This window comes from Scleropages formosus, chromosome 13 (assembly GCF_900964775.1).
Source record: "Scleropages formosus chromosome 13, fSclFor1.1, whole genome shotgun sequence".
NCBI lineage: Eukaryota > Metazoa > Chordata > Actinopteri > Osteoglossiformes > Osteoglossidae > Scleropages > Scleropages formosus.
The window spans coordinates 1,312,829-1,327,668 of record NC_041818.1 but is presented as its reverse complement, the minus strand read 5'-3'; positions in this window follow the sequence as shown (position 1 = coordinate 1,327,668).

The window sequence follows — 14,840 nt, the reverse complement described above, 5'->3', positions numbered from 1 at the left end:
CAGCATCGAGAAGACTGGGATTTGAACAGAAAACCTTTTGGTTACAAGGCATCCGTAAATGCTAAACTGCCGACTGTCCCATAATAAGAAAAAAAAACAGACACAAAGTAACATATAATGAATGAATGAACTAATGAAAAATGCCAGTGAGGTGAGATGCTTCAAATCTGGAGACAGGTGGAACAATATAGATTTACCACATTCTGTTAACTTGCTTTACTTTGTCTGGCAATACAGGTGGGCAGTGGTCATCACAGCTGGACAGTAGCATTGGCTTGAGTACAGGTTGTGTAGGGAGTTCACTGCAGCTTGCTCAGTTTTGTCTCGCTTAGATATTGAAGCAGTACTCCATTGCTAATGCTACCATTGATATTCTGGTTAGAAAATACTGTACACAGAGCTGGTTACCATAGTTAGTGAATACTCAGTAATAGGAGAAGAGAAAAAACCTGCTGTAACTTTGTTTTTTTTTTTTTTTTTCCAGTGGGAGCAGAGTTCATGCACACCGACACTGACGTTACTAGAAAAGAGTGGTAGACAAGGATGACAACACACCTGAAGTGGAGAATATATAACTTATTTTGTATGCTGTCCAGCTTTGACATTATGTTAAGACCATGTGAAAGTCAAATTCAACTTTAAATGACTAGAAAAGACACATAAGTTCCAAGAATTAATACTCAAAAGTTGTTTTAACAGTTTCAAAGATGGGTTCTGTCCCTGCTCAGTCTGTGTGGAGTTTGCATGTTCTTCGCATGTTCTTTCATGTGGAAACCCTAACCCTACATGGGTTTCTTCCCACAGTCCAGAGACATCTGCTTCAGGTGAATTGGTCAGTCTAAATTGCCCTTAGTGTGTGAATGGACATGGTTAGCGTGTGAAGAATGAGTATGTACACAGGTGACTACCTTGTGTTCAGCTGATATCCTGTCCAGGGAGTACCTTTCTCTGCCTTATGCCCAGTGCTTCCGGGATAGGCTCTGGCCAACAGCGACCCTACTCAGGACATGTGCTTATTGAAACTGGCTGGGTGGATTTCCATATGTGAACATTTGTCATAACACTATCCTGCGTGCAGCCTTCATAGTGATTTGATAATTCACCGGAAGGAACAATGGTTGGGTCTTGAGGGTAATTGTAGTGTAGTGGTTAGTGCTACTGCTGTTGGATTCAAACACTGGAGGTTTGAATCCCAGCTGTAGCACCCTTAATCAAGGTACTTGCATTGCTCCAGGAAAAATGATCCAGCTGTGTAAATGGGTAAATAATTGTGGGTAGATTTCCAGTTTGGAAAAAAGCATCGTAAGTGCAAACACACTTTGTTTTCTGACCTTTACACAAATGTCCACTAGGCACTTTGTAGAACACAGTTTGACACCTTGAGTCTCAGATGAATAAGTGTGCTGTAAATTTACTTTTTACTCCTTATAACTGAAATGTCCCAGACCAACACTATTTAGTCTGTAATAAATGATAAAGATAAATAATAGATAGAATAAATATTACATAGAATAATAAATATAATAAATAGTTTAATAAAGTTATTTTTTTTTTATTTTTTCAGTTACCACAGCGGTGCTTAAAATCCAGCTGTCTGTATGCAGTTTGCATGATTTCCTTTGTACAGTACAAAGACCTGTCCTTTTAGTGAACTGGCCATTCTAAATTCTATGTCTGAATGTGTGAAAAAAAAAACACATTCTTAACTTAGTATTTAAGCTCACATTCATTTTCTTGAGTTTACTTCTTTGGAAGCAAATGGTTCACCATAATAACAAGTGGTTTAGTTGTAAATGTGAAAAATTCACAAGTAATGAAAAGAGGATGACAGAAACAAAACAGAGCAGAAGTACATTTTGTCACGCCCCCGGGAACGAGCAAAGCAGAGAGACCTGCGCCCACTCAAGACCAGGAATAAAAGAGGCTCTGCGTACACACCTGGGCATGGATTCTTGCAATTGTGCTGTGCCTTTGCAGTTTCAGTGGCTCTTCTCAGCAACTGTTCCTTGCCTGCTCTTTGTTTGACCACCGAGTTTTGGATTGCCTGTATTGCTACGTTCGTCCCAGGATTGACCCACGTCTGTTTCTGACTCTGACCTTGCCTTGTCCCTTGAACCTGCCCTATGAGATTAAAGTCCAACCCGCAATTGGGTCCACAAATTTACCTGCGTCCAGTCCTTGTCCCTGACAGAAGAATCCACCACATCGACATGGACCCAGCGGAATTGGAGCAGCTGCAGCGAGCAGTGTGTGTGCAGGGTGCATGACTTGGGGTGCACGAGCAAACCCTATGACATACTGGAAGTGATTCAGAACCTGAGAGCCACAGCTCCTGAATCGGAAGCTGCCTTGGCGTCTCCACCCGCCGGCGCAGAAGCAACCCCGATTTCCGTCACCGTCCTCCCTGTGTCATCAGCAGTCATCCCGGTCCTACCATCTATGGAGCCCCAACCAGTCGCGCCAGAGAGGTATAATGGGGCAGCCGAAAACTGCCAGGATTTCATTCTTCAGTGCGAGCTGGTGTTCACGAACCAACCGCGGGCTTATCACACCGATATGAGTAAGAGTACTTATATGATTTTCCTGTTGACGGGCCCTGCTCTAGACTGGGCGACGGCGGTGTGGGAGAGGAAAGAAAACATGTCTTTTGAAGGTTTCCTCGAGCATTTTCAGAGAGTGTTCGACCACCCGCTGATGGTGCTTGCAGCCAGTGAGCATCCTCATGACCATTCAGCAGGGGAATCGGACAGTGGCCACTTATTCCCTGGAGTTCCGGACACTGGCTGAGAAGAGCGGCTGGAACCAAACCCCCCTGCTGACCGCGTTTCGCTGCAGTTTGAACCTCCGGATCCAGGCAGAACTGGCATTCCGTGGGGAGGATGGGACCTTGGACCGTTTCATTGAAAACGCCCTCATTGTAGACAACCTCACCTGGGAACAACTGCCCTGCCTGGGGCCGTACCCAATGGAGACAGAGAGGTCAGCGGAGGCCCCAGAACCCATGCAGCTGGGCAGGGGACGTGTTTCACCAGAGGAACGTGCACGGCGGATCCAGGGCCAGCTGTGCCTGTATTGTGGGGGGGCAGGACACTTCCGAGCCCACTGCCCAGAGAAGCCCACCAGCACACCGCGCCGGGGAACCGAGGTGAGTGCCATCTGTCGCTTTGGTACTCACCTGACAATATCCTTAGAGGCGAATTGGGGGTCCTCACACATTCAGACCCGCGCACTAGTGGATTCGGGGGCCGCGAGTTGTTTTATGGACATCGACTTTGCGCTACATTGTGGCATCCCGACACGTGAGTGTGATATCGTCTACCAAATCAAGGCCCTGGACAAGCAGCTGCTGGGTATGGGTAGAGTGGAGAGGCAGACCTTGCCATTACGGGGTTCAAATCGGGGTTTGTCATACGGAGGATCTCGTGTTTTACTTGATCAGGGCACCTGAAACACCTGTGATATTGGGGTTCACCTGGTTGAAGAAGCACGACCCTGTCTTTTCATGGGGTAAAGGGGAACTGGTGACCTGGGGTCCGCACTGCAACCTTTTGTGTCTAGCCCTGCCCTGTCGGGCCACCTCCGTGGAAAGCCCCAACATACCTGACCCCTTTGTGGTCCCTCCAGAGTATCAGGACCTGGCAGAGGTCTTCAGCCGAAGTAAGGGGACTGTTCTACTGCCGCACAGGCCCTGGGACTGCGTCATCGATTTGCTGCCAGGTACAACCCCTCCGAGGGGCCGCATCTACCCCTGTCTCTACCTGAGCAACAGGCATTGCAGGACTATGTCAAAGAGGCCCTTGCCTCCAGATTCATCCAACCATCCACCTCTCCCATGTCTGCTGGGTTCTTCTTTGTAGCAAAGAAGGACGGAAGGCTACGCCAGTGCATCGATTATCGGGGGCTCAATGCCATCACAGTAAAATACCCACACCCTTTGCCACTTATCACCGCGTCCTTGAAACAGGTGCACGGTGCCCAGGTGTTCACCAGCTAGGCCTGCATAGCGCGTACAATCTAATCTGGATTAGGGAAGGCGACGAGTGGAAAACCGTGTTCAGTACCTCGCTGGGGCATTATGAATACCTTGTGATGCCGTTCGGGCTAGCAAACCCGCCTCCTGTTTTCCAGGACTATGTGAACCACGTCTTGGGAGATCTGGTAAACCAGGGAGTCATAGTGTATCTGGACGACATACTGATATACTCACACACAATAACACAACACGTTCGTCTGGTCCAACAAGTCTTGTCCTGCTTGTTGGAGAATTGCCTTTACACAAAGGGAGAAAAATGTCTGTTTCATCAACAGCAGGTCGCATTCCTTGGTTTTATATTGAGCAGAGAGGGGGTGGCAATGGATCCAAGGAAGGTGCAAGCAGTTCTTGAATGGCCTCGACCCTCCTCCGTCACCTCTCTGCAGAGGTTCCTAGGGTTTGCTAACTTTTATCGGCATTTTATTAGGGGATTCAGTTCAGTGGCCTCCCTGCTCACCGCTTTCCTGCGAGGGGACAAGAAATGACTGGAGTGGACCACAGAGGTGCAGAAGGCCTTCCACACCTTAAAGGAGCAGTTCACCACTGCCCCGGTTCTGTGACACCCCGAGCCATCTCTCCCATTTGTAGTGGAGGTGGATGCATCGGAGATCGGGGTGGGGGCTGTCCTCTCCCAGAGACAAGGTAACCCTCCCAAGCTATATCCTTGTGCTTATTTCTCCGGGAAACTGACAGCGCCGGAATGGAACTACGATATCAGCAACAGAGAACTACTAGCAATCAAGTTAGCCTTGGAGGAGTGGCGATACTGGCTGGAAGGAGCGGTGCACCCGTTTCTCGTGTTCATGGACCACAAACGTTGAATACTTGCAGAAGGCTCGGCGCCTGAATCCCCAGCAGGCGCGCTGGGCCCCATTCTTTACCAGATTTCGGTTCAGTGAATTACCGACCCGGGTCGAAGAATGGCAAAGCGGACGCATTGTCCAGGATACACAGCCGAGACCCAGAACCAGCAGAACTGGCCCCAATCTTGCCGGAGCAGTGGGTTGTGGCCCCGGTGCGATAGAGTCTACATCAGGAGCTTCAGGAGGCTCGCGAGGAGGACCCTGGGCCACCGAACCAGCCAGAGGGTAAGGAATACGTCCCAGTCCGGCTCCGACCTTCCCTTTTACAGTGGGCACATGACTCCCCCACCGCGGGACACCCCGGAGCTCGGCGGACCCTGTCACTCCTTCACGGCCGCTATTGGTGGCCATCCATGGAGGAGGATGTGCAGGAGTATGTCAAGGCCTGTGAGACCTGTGCTCAAGCCCGAACTCCCAATCAGAAGCCCGCCGGCCTGTTGGAACCCTTACCCGTCCCAGCATGTCCCTGGTCACATGTGTTGGTGGACTTCCTGGTGGACCTGCCCCTATCACAAGGTAACACCGTGATACTCACTGTCCTCAACCGGTTTTCTAAGGCTTGCTGCCTGATACCCCTGCCGCAGCTCCCATCCACGTTGGACATAGTAGAAGCTTTATTCCAACACGTTTTCCTCCTGTACGGCCTTCTGAAAGATATCCTCTCGGACCAAGGCCCACAGTTCACCTCGCAACTATGGAAGGCTTTCTGGCAGAGACTGGGTGTGGCAGTAAGTCTTACATCGGGGTACCACCCACAGGTGAGCGGTCAGGTTGAGAGGTTACACCAAGACCTGGGGTGATATCTCCGCTCATACTGCAGCCGCAAACGGCAACAGTGGGCCCAATATCTGAATTTAGAATGGGCAGAATATGTACACAACTCCATGACTCACTCTTCCACCGGTATCACACCCTTCCAGTGTGTCCTAGGTTACCAGCCATTCCTGTTTCCCTGGTCCCCAGAACAAACCGAGATCCTGGCAGTTGAAGAATGGTATCGGAACAGCAGGGAGACCTGGAGGACAGTCTCAGCTAGGATACGGCACATTACCCAACGTCACAAGCACCAAGCAGATCGTCACCGGCGCCAGATCTCCTTCCGTCCCGGGCAATGGGTCTGGCTATCAACCAAGAACCTGAAAATGCAACTCCCGTCTCGTAAGCTCAGCCCCCGGTTTATTGGACCCTACCAGATCATCCATCTGGTTACCTCCCGTTACCTACTGTCTGCGTCTGCCCCCGTCTCTCTGGGTTCACCCATTTTTTTTCCATGTGTCCCTGCTTAAACCCTATAAAGAAACACACCTTCAGGCCCCAAGGACTATCGAGCCATCCCCGCCAATACAGGTGGACGGGACCCCTGCGTATCGGGTCAAGGAACTCCTGGATTCCCACCGACGTCATGGCTGGCTGCAATACCTGGTCGAGTGGGAGGGCTACAGCCCGGAGGAAAGCAGTTGGGTGCCGTCATCTGACATTCTAGATCCAGACTTAACTGCTTCCTTTCACAGAGACCACCCAAATTGCCCAGCACCTCGTCCTTGGGGACGTCCTCCTCGGCGTGCGGCGGGAGCCGCCCGTGGGGGGGGGTACTGTCACGCCCCCGGGAACGAGCAAAGCAGAGACACCTACGCCCACTCAAGACCAGGGATAAGAGGCTCTGCGTTCACACCCAGGCCCGGATTCTTGCAATTGCTCTGTGCCTTTGCAGTTTCAGCGTCTCTCCTCAGCATCTGTTCCTTGCCTGCTCTTGTGTCTTGACCTTTGCCTGTTCTTTGTTTGACCACCGAGTTTTGGATTGCCTGTATTGCCGCGTTTGTCCCAGGATTGACCCACGCCTGTTTCTGACTCTGACCTTGCCTTGTCCCTTGAACCTGTCCTACGAGATCAAAGTCCAACGCGCAAGTGGGTCCACAAACTTACCTGCGTACAGTCCTCGTCCCTGACACATTTATTCTTTAGAAATATTACACAAGTAAAATGTATCGTGTCAGAATCGTCTTTACAGAGCCACTACTCTGGCATTGTATGTGATTGTTTGTTTACCTTATTCTTAACCTCCTACCAATTTTTCTTAATCGGGATTCATCTATCCTGCGCTTTATGCGCCTGCTCGATCGATGAACATCGGTCCATCAAGTGGAAGGTAACAAACTAGGTTTACTTAATGACATGTCTGCAGCCATGTCTCTTTTGCTTAATGTAATGCACAAATTGTATTTTTGCTGGGATGTACATGGCTTTGGAGAAAAGCGTCTGCTTAAAAAAAAAAAAAAAGAATTGCTCTGAAAATAAGATCTTCACATGCATACAGACACACACAGAGCAAACAGCATTTTTACACATGAACAGACAGTTCAAGGTTTGTCACACTCTGACTGAGGCCAAGAACCCCTTAACTGTAGTAAGCATACCGCATGGCTGATCAGTTATAACAAGGGTCTATTTATTATAATAATAATTTATTATTTTCTGGGGGGGGTACAGTGGGTTGGACCGGGTCCTGCTCTCTGGTGGGTCTGGTGTTCGAGTCCTACTTGGGGTGCCTTGCAACAGACTGGCATCCTGTCCTGGGTGTGTCCCCTCCCCCTCCAGCCCTACACTCTGTTTTGCCGGGTTAGGCTCCAGCTCCCTGCAACCCCGAATGGGACAAGCGGTTCAGAAAGTGTTTGTGTGTTTGTGACTGTAAATATAATGCTTGTATATTACAGAAAATGGTCACATACTAAATTATAATCGGAGAATCCCGAATTGCAATGCTAGTCTACATGTATGGTCATTCTGGTGATTTTGGCCCTCCCAGTATATGTCCGTACAGGCATTAATCTAAATATTCATGCTGTCTGAAACTGCTTGTCCCAAGCAGGGTCACAGTGAGCCAGAGCCTAGCCCAGCGGCGCAGAGCTGGAGGTGGGGGACACACCCAGGGCGGCATGCCAGTCCGTCACAAGGCACCCCAAGCAGGACTCGAACCCCAGCCCCACCGGAGAGCAGGACCTGGCCAAACCAGGTGTCCCAGCTGTGGCACCACACCCCCTGAGCTAAATACAATGAAGAAATTAATAAAACAAAGCCATTCAATCGATGACATCCAAAACTGGCAATAAACGGTCCCGAAATAAATGATGAGTTTACATGTGTTAGATTTACGGGATGGAATACAACCGAAAACAGCACAAAGCTGCAAACATTTATTGTAAATTAAAAAAAATGTGGTGCAGTACAATTATTTGTAAGTATTATTGTTTATTCTGCTTTTATATATTCCTATTCTTTTCTCATGGAATGTATTTTATTGCTTAATTTCTGTATTTTATTGCTTAATTTCCATGTTTGCTTTATGGTCTGTACTGTAATGCTTATTCATTTGAAATTTCTCAACAAATTTTGTATCTATATTCCCATCCTTTTTCATTTTTTTCAGTTGTTTATGTTAGAAGAAGAGCCTAACTGTGAAACCCACTATAACACACACACACACACATTTTCAGAACTGCTTGTCCCAGATGGGGTCACGGGGAACCAGAGCCTACCCCGTAACACAGGGCATAAGGGGACACACCCAGGACAGGACGCCAGTCCGCCGCAAGGCACCCCAAGCGGGATTCAAACCCCAGACCCACTGGAGAGCAGGACTGTGGTCCAACCCACTGCGCCACTGCGGGATTCAAACCCTCCCCCCCCCCACCCCACCCACTATAACAGTAAATAAAAAATACAAAAACCTATTGAAATAATATGACCATAGCACAAAACTGTACTCTAGGACACTTGATAGCAGATATGTGATATTTGATAACAGGTGATTACTGTCATTATGCAAATCTCAAGGCAGTAAGATGTGGTTTAGACTGGCTATGATAGTGTCCTAAAATATCAAAGTATGACCAAATATTTTCCATATCAAATCCCAAATTATTGCTAGTATGTTTTGATTTTAAATTAATTCTATGCTTCAAATTAAAATCAATTGTTATTCATTCAGATGGAATCTCAGATGCAGTAAAATTGTCACTATCATGCTTTGAAGAAATGTCTCCTAAAAACTGGTATGTTCACTTAATTGCTTAAAAATCAGTTATGAATGCAGTTTACATTGACATTTACATTTATTCATTTAATTGATGCTTCTCTCCAAAGCGACTTACAATGTTAAAGTACTTACAATTATTTACCCATTTATACAGCTGCATGATATTACTGGAGCAATTTAAAGTAAGCACCTTGCTCAAGGGCACTGGAGGTGGGGATCAAACCTGCTGTATATGTTGGTGATGGGAAAAACAAACTGCACACATATTGCTTTGGATATGTATTTCATATTTTCTTAACTTTAACTGTACTGAAATGTGTAGCCAGTAATTTGAGAACACCATGTGCAGTGCCTTCTCTGGCCACAGGGGGCAGCACTAGCACAGTAAAGTTCCATCTTCCACCATGTTACTCCTGTAATACATGTCCAGAAATAAAACAGAACACATACATGTATTAGAATGTCTGCATATCTGAAATAATTTCTCTTTTGTCAGAAGTGTCTTCTATCTGGGATCAGGAGAATACAGGACAATATATTGAAAGTAAAGTTTTTACATTATTTTAACAGTAAAAATGACACACACACTCTGAAACCACTTATCTGAAGCGGGGTTGCGGTGAACCAGAGCCTAACCCGGCAACACAGGGCATAAGACTGGAAGGGGAGGGGACACACCCAGGATGGGACGCCAGTCTGTTGCAGGGCACCCCAAGCAGGGCTCAAACCCCAGACCCACCCAAGAGCAGAGCCCAGCCAAAGCCACTACACCACCCCGCCCTCCTAATATGAAAAACATCCATTTTCTTATATTGTACTTTGAACACTTTAAATTTATATGAAAACAGTTAAAAGATAAAAACATTTAACAATGTATCTTACTGTAATGTTTTATTTTTATACATAAATACTTAGGTAAGAAAAATTAGAGAAGAAAAACATACACTACACTACATTTGCACTATAGTAAAAGAGTAGAAGTTTCAAGTATTGTGTTTCATTGTTCTGTTTGAACTACCATTGCAAAGTGTTTTTATTTGTTAAAACAGCATTATTTTAATTAATATGCACAAATGTTTGTAATGTATATACAGCATTATATAAATATATGACTGTGAATGGAATCTGACCTTTGAGGACTTGCAGTTAATAGGATTTCGGAAGCCTGGAGGTAGATGCTGTGTGCCTGCCTGCAGTTGGCTGAAAGCCCACCTGGGCAACATTTCCTTCAGCAAACAGACAATGATGTGACTGGTTAAAGGTCAACAATGTAACCTGTGTTGCACCAGATACACGCAAGCAAACAACGTATTTCATGCACTGATATAGAAAAACTTTTTCTAAGCATGTTATTCTATTAAAGATATGATCTCATTATAAATCAGAGCAATAGCACTCAACTACAGTCCACAGGAGAATGCTTTATAGACCAGCACATTTTAATTAGTTCATTTTGAACATCTGAGGTTCAAGACAGTCAGCTTGCAGCAATGATAACTAAAAAGTATTTCTAGTTTTGACACTTAAACAGTTATGCCAGTTTATATTGTAATACTGTACTGAGAAACATAGATGAAACTTCATTTTACTATGACGTGTCAAGGCGTGTCTGTTGCGGGAAATGACCAGGTGCTTTATGTTTTTTATGACCCTCTCTGCCTATGTCAACAAGACCAAAATAGAGCTCAGACCGAACAGCAACTTGGAATGGCCTGTTGGCTCTTAAATGACAGAAGCTATGTAGAATAAAGAATAAAACCATTGGGGGCCAAGGAAAGTGAGAAGTGAAACGACCACAGAAAGTCAAACGGTGAACTATCTCAAGAGAAAAAATTCTCAGTGGTACCAAGTCAGCACTATTGGTGACCTTCAAGACCAGAAGAAATGATTCCATGTCAGGAGTAAAAGAAAGTCTCTCTCTGCTCTTATATGTCTGTTCAATAACTTTTTAATAGGGTCAACAAGCCCCAGGTGCAGCCAAGGTCCAGGAGATGGGGATGTGGCCTAAATTACTACTTGGCATAAAAAGTCATATTATAGTCACTTAAACACTAGAAAATAGCAATTAGTCATTACAAGCAGTTACTGTACTGATTATTTTCTTTTACAATACCTGTAAAGCCAATAATCCAAGTGACAGAAATGGAATGTGGATTTTTAGAAAAATACAGAAAGAGGGTTAAAAAAAATCACATGTAAGAAAAGTGGCAGCAAAATTTCAAATTGTCACTAAAGTTTGCTGAATCTTCCATCCATCTTCTGTCCCGCTTGTCCTAAAAGGGTCGCGATGGCAGCAGGGAGAGCAGAGAGGCCCAGCTGCCCCTGTCCCCCGCAACTTCCTCCCCCGCAACTCTTACATAGCACTGGACCCCCATGCTGGACCTTGCAGGCGGTGGGCCCACATGGCCTTGCTGAATCTTGCTTATCAAATTTTGAAACTCATCAGGAGACTTCCATAGTGGAGAAACAAGACGGACATTATAAACTGGAATATTCCTGGGTCACCGGAGAGATTAGCGAGTATTTTGTGAAAAGCTATTTTAAGTACTCATAGACAGCTTGTGCCATAAACATACTCTCTCTATATATATCTTTTTGTTTGATCAAATTGCTCAGTATCAAGAATCAAAAGATCCAAAATTCTGACAGGCTGCACCCTTCACATAGGTGTGTTTGTGAGGTGTGCAGGATTTAGCACTAGAGGGGAGAGCAGGTGGTGTAGTGTTTAGAACCACAACTAAAGGACCCATGTTCAAATGATCACTTTCTGCTGTTGTGGCCTTGATCAAGGTTTTTACCATGAATTCATACAGCAAAAATTACCCTTGTTAGCTCCTTCATTTAAACTGAGTAAGAAACAGTGTAAAAGGGAACTTCATTGCCTTTTTCATGTTTTCTCACCTTCACATTTGTTTATTTCCTTACTGTAATGGAACTGAGGGGGTGCTGCTGTAGATTAATGTAAATAGTTGTTGTTAGTCTCCATTCCTGTCCTTTCCTGTCCTGTGTTCTGTTCTGATTGGTTGTAATGTTACTGATGCTCTGTTTGCCACTGGGGGATTCTGGGGAGTTCAGTGGTCGATCCCCTAACCATTATGGGGAGTTGGGGGGCTCAGAGTGACCTGGGGGATCCTGGAATGTCTCTTGTACTGTCTGATATCCCTTTGTCAAAGCTGCAAAAAAAAAAAAAAAAAGTATGCTCTATTGTTTGTAATGATGAAAAAGTCCCTTGGTTTTCTCAGTAGTTTGGATATATGCTTTTCTGAGAAATAATCTACCAGTTGAATTCAGTCATGTCCACTTGCTCAGTGCACAACACAACTCTTCTTTTCTCTCCTCTCTACTCCTGGGTCTCCAAAACAAATGGTATCAAGTCTGCTGACTTAACCATAAAGGTGATTTTCAACCATTGGCCCAATGGTTTTCTGGTACCAATAACACTCATGAGGCAAATTTTGTTCAGAAATGGTTTTCTTTATGATCAATCACTGATCTTCATGGAATCATGCTTTTTCACGACCCTTCAACGGACTCCACTCTTCTGTGTATGATTCTTGCCAAGCAAGGAGTTCTTCGTGTTAATGCGTGGCTTTTCGTCTCACCCTGATGTTGTCATGAAACTCAATATCATTTGATTTCTGAATATGTTAATGTAATAATTTCTGTACAGGCTGTTCACATTTCATAAGTACGTCCAATCAGCTTTGTAGTTCTTTTAACCAGAATGATACTCAGTTGTACACAGCATCCATTACACAGCTAAGATAATTAGGACAGTTCCAAGTATGAGCACTACATGTATCACTTGTTTTTACAAGGGTTTAAAGGTCTGCTTGTCTGAGCAAATTAAGATAAAAGATGGGTGTATGTACAGCTCAGAATGATATGATAAAAGCACCACTGGATACTCCCAGTAAAAGCAATAAAAAAACCGCACATCTTTATTAGTTCACATTAGTTCACAGAAATTATCTGAAACTAATTTACAAACAATGTTATTTCCCAGAGCTGTTACAAAACATGCCAGTGAAGTGGTTATTTCACTCGGAATTGCTTTAACTGTATCGATTTCACAAAGTGAGTGCTGTGTGTTTGTATGCAGGTAGCATAATAGTGAGAGCAACCTGAAGCTCCCTGGTTCAAATTCCCATGGGGAACTGCTTTACTGGAAAGAGGGGCTGAGTTACTGTAAAGTTTCTTATCTAAGAACATCAGCGGAGCAAAAGTTAACAACATTACAGCTAGTATACATACAGTTTTACGCAAAGGTTTGGGCACCCCTAACCCAAATTACATTTTTAGTTAATTTTGTAAGTGAAAAGTAGTAAACAACTGCTGCAGGAAACATTGTGTTAAAAAACAACATATTTGCATCTCTTAATACACAGTTATTATTTCATGAACTTTAAAAGATAGGAAGAAAGAAAATAGTAATTGTGGCATGTGCAAACGTTTGGACAGCCTAGAAAGTCAGTATACTGTATGTATATGTGTACACTATGTATATGTTTATATATAATATGTATGCATAAGTCCGAGATGTACTGTTGGTTTGACTTTCTTTTATGCTATTAGTTTATATATAAATAAACTTGGGAAACCTTGAAGCAGATGGGCTCCAGCTTAAGAGAAGATGTGGGATTCTTCTCTGCTAAGCAAAAAACAGGAATCATGGATCCCCATATCATCCCTAAAACTGTACGACTGAAGAGTGAAGCATATTGTCTGGTATGACTCATTCTGCCTCCTCTTGTGACATGCTGATGACAAGTATGGCATTATTCATAAAGAGTGGGAACTGATGCCTACCTAGATCCTGCCTTGCATGACAAACGTTTTTATTGCTTACATGAGATTCGTTAGCAACAACAAGAGCTTTGTTTGAACTCCCCACCATACCTAAACGTTGATGATGACCAGGTACACTTCTTAGTGGCCTCCAGTGTTTCTCAGATTCATACATCCAGCAGGATGATGTGTCCTATCACAAAACACACACACCATCTCAGCATGGTTCCACAGTGACACTAACCTGTGCAGATCCCATACTCCGTTAAATAGAGTACCTTAGGGATGGTGATGAACAGCATAGAGGTGTTGCCAAAGACCTCAACAAGTTGATGGTGTTTCTTTGGAAAGTGTGGTATATACAGTTATGTGGACGCTAATGCTAGGAAAGTGCTTGCTGATATGCTTCTTATCGGTTGTCCTGTAAGGCCATGCGATAAAACATCAGGCGTCATCCATACTGACATCCTTTACGTGACCGAAAAGCAGTCCTTTGAGGGCTGTGTTTCTCCTTCTGTTAATAATTCACATTTATTGCCTCTGATTTGAGAAAATGTTAATTATGGATAAGGCAAAGTTCTCTTTTGCTTGGTCTTTCTTATTGCAGGAAACCAACATATGAAAACCACACAAGAAGTTGGTTCCATCTGGTAAGTTTGCATATTTTCAAGAATTGAATGAACAGGCTTTCTTAATACTTTCTCTAATTATTGGATTGTTTTCCCATGAATTAGAAATAAGTCTTTCAAGATCTGCTCTCCAGAGTTTTTAATGAAAGTATTAACACTGTGTTAGTGCGAAAGGTTCTGGAAAGTTACAAGCGGTTTGTGGAAACTCCACACTCTTTGGATATAAAGGTAAATGTTTGAAAAATATTGGACATCATGCAATTTTGATTAACTGTGAATCAAAATTTCCGTGGATACTGTTTTTTACACATATTTTTGGCATCTTACTCACTTGAGAAAGGAAAAGTTATTCTAAACAGTTGTATTTCCAAGCACCCATTGCTGCTGTTGTGGCGATTAATATGAGGTTTCAGAGTGTTTTATTTTTGACATTAAAGAAATCTACATTTGTGGTATCAGCATGCACCTGACTTTGCCATATAGAAAATACTTTG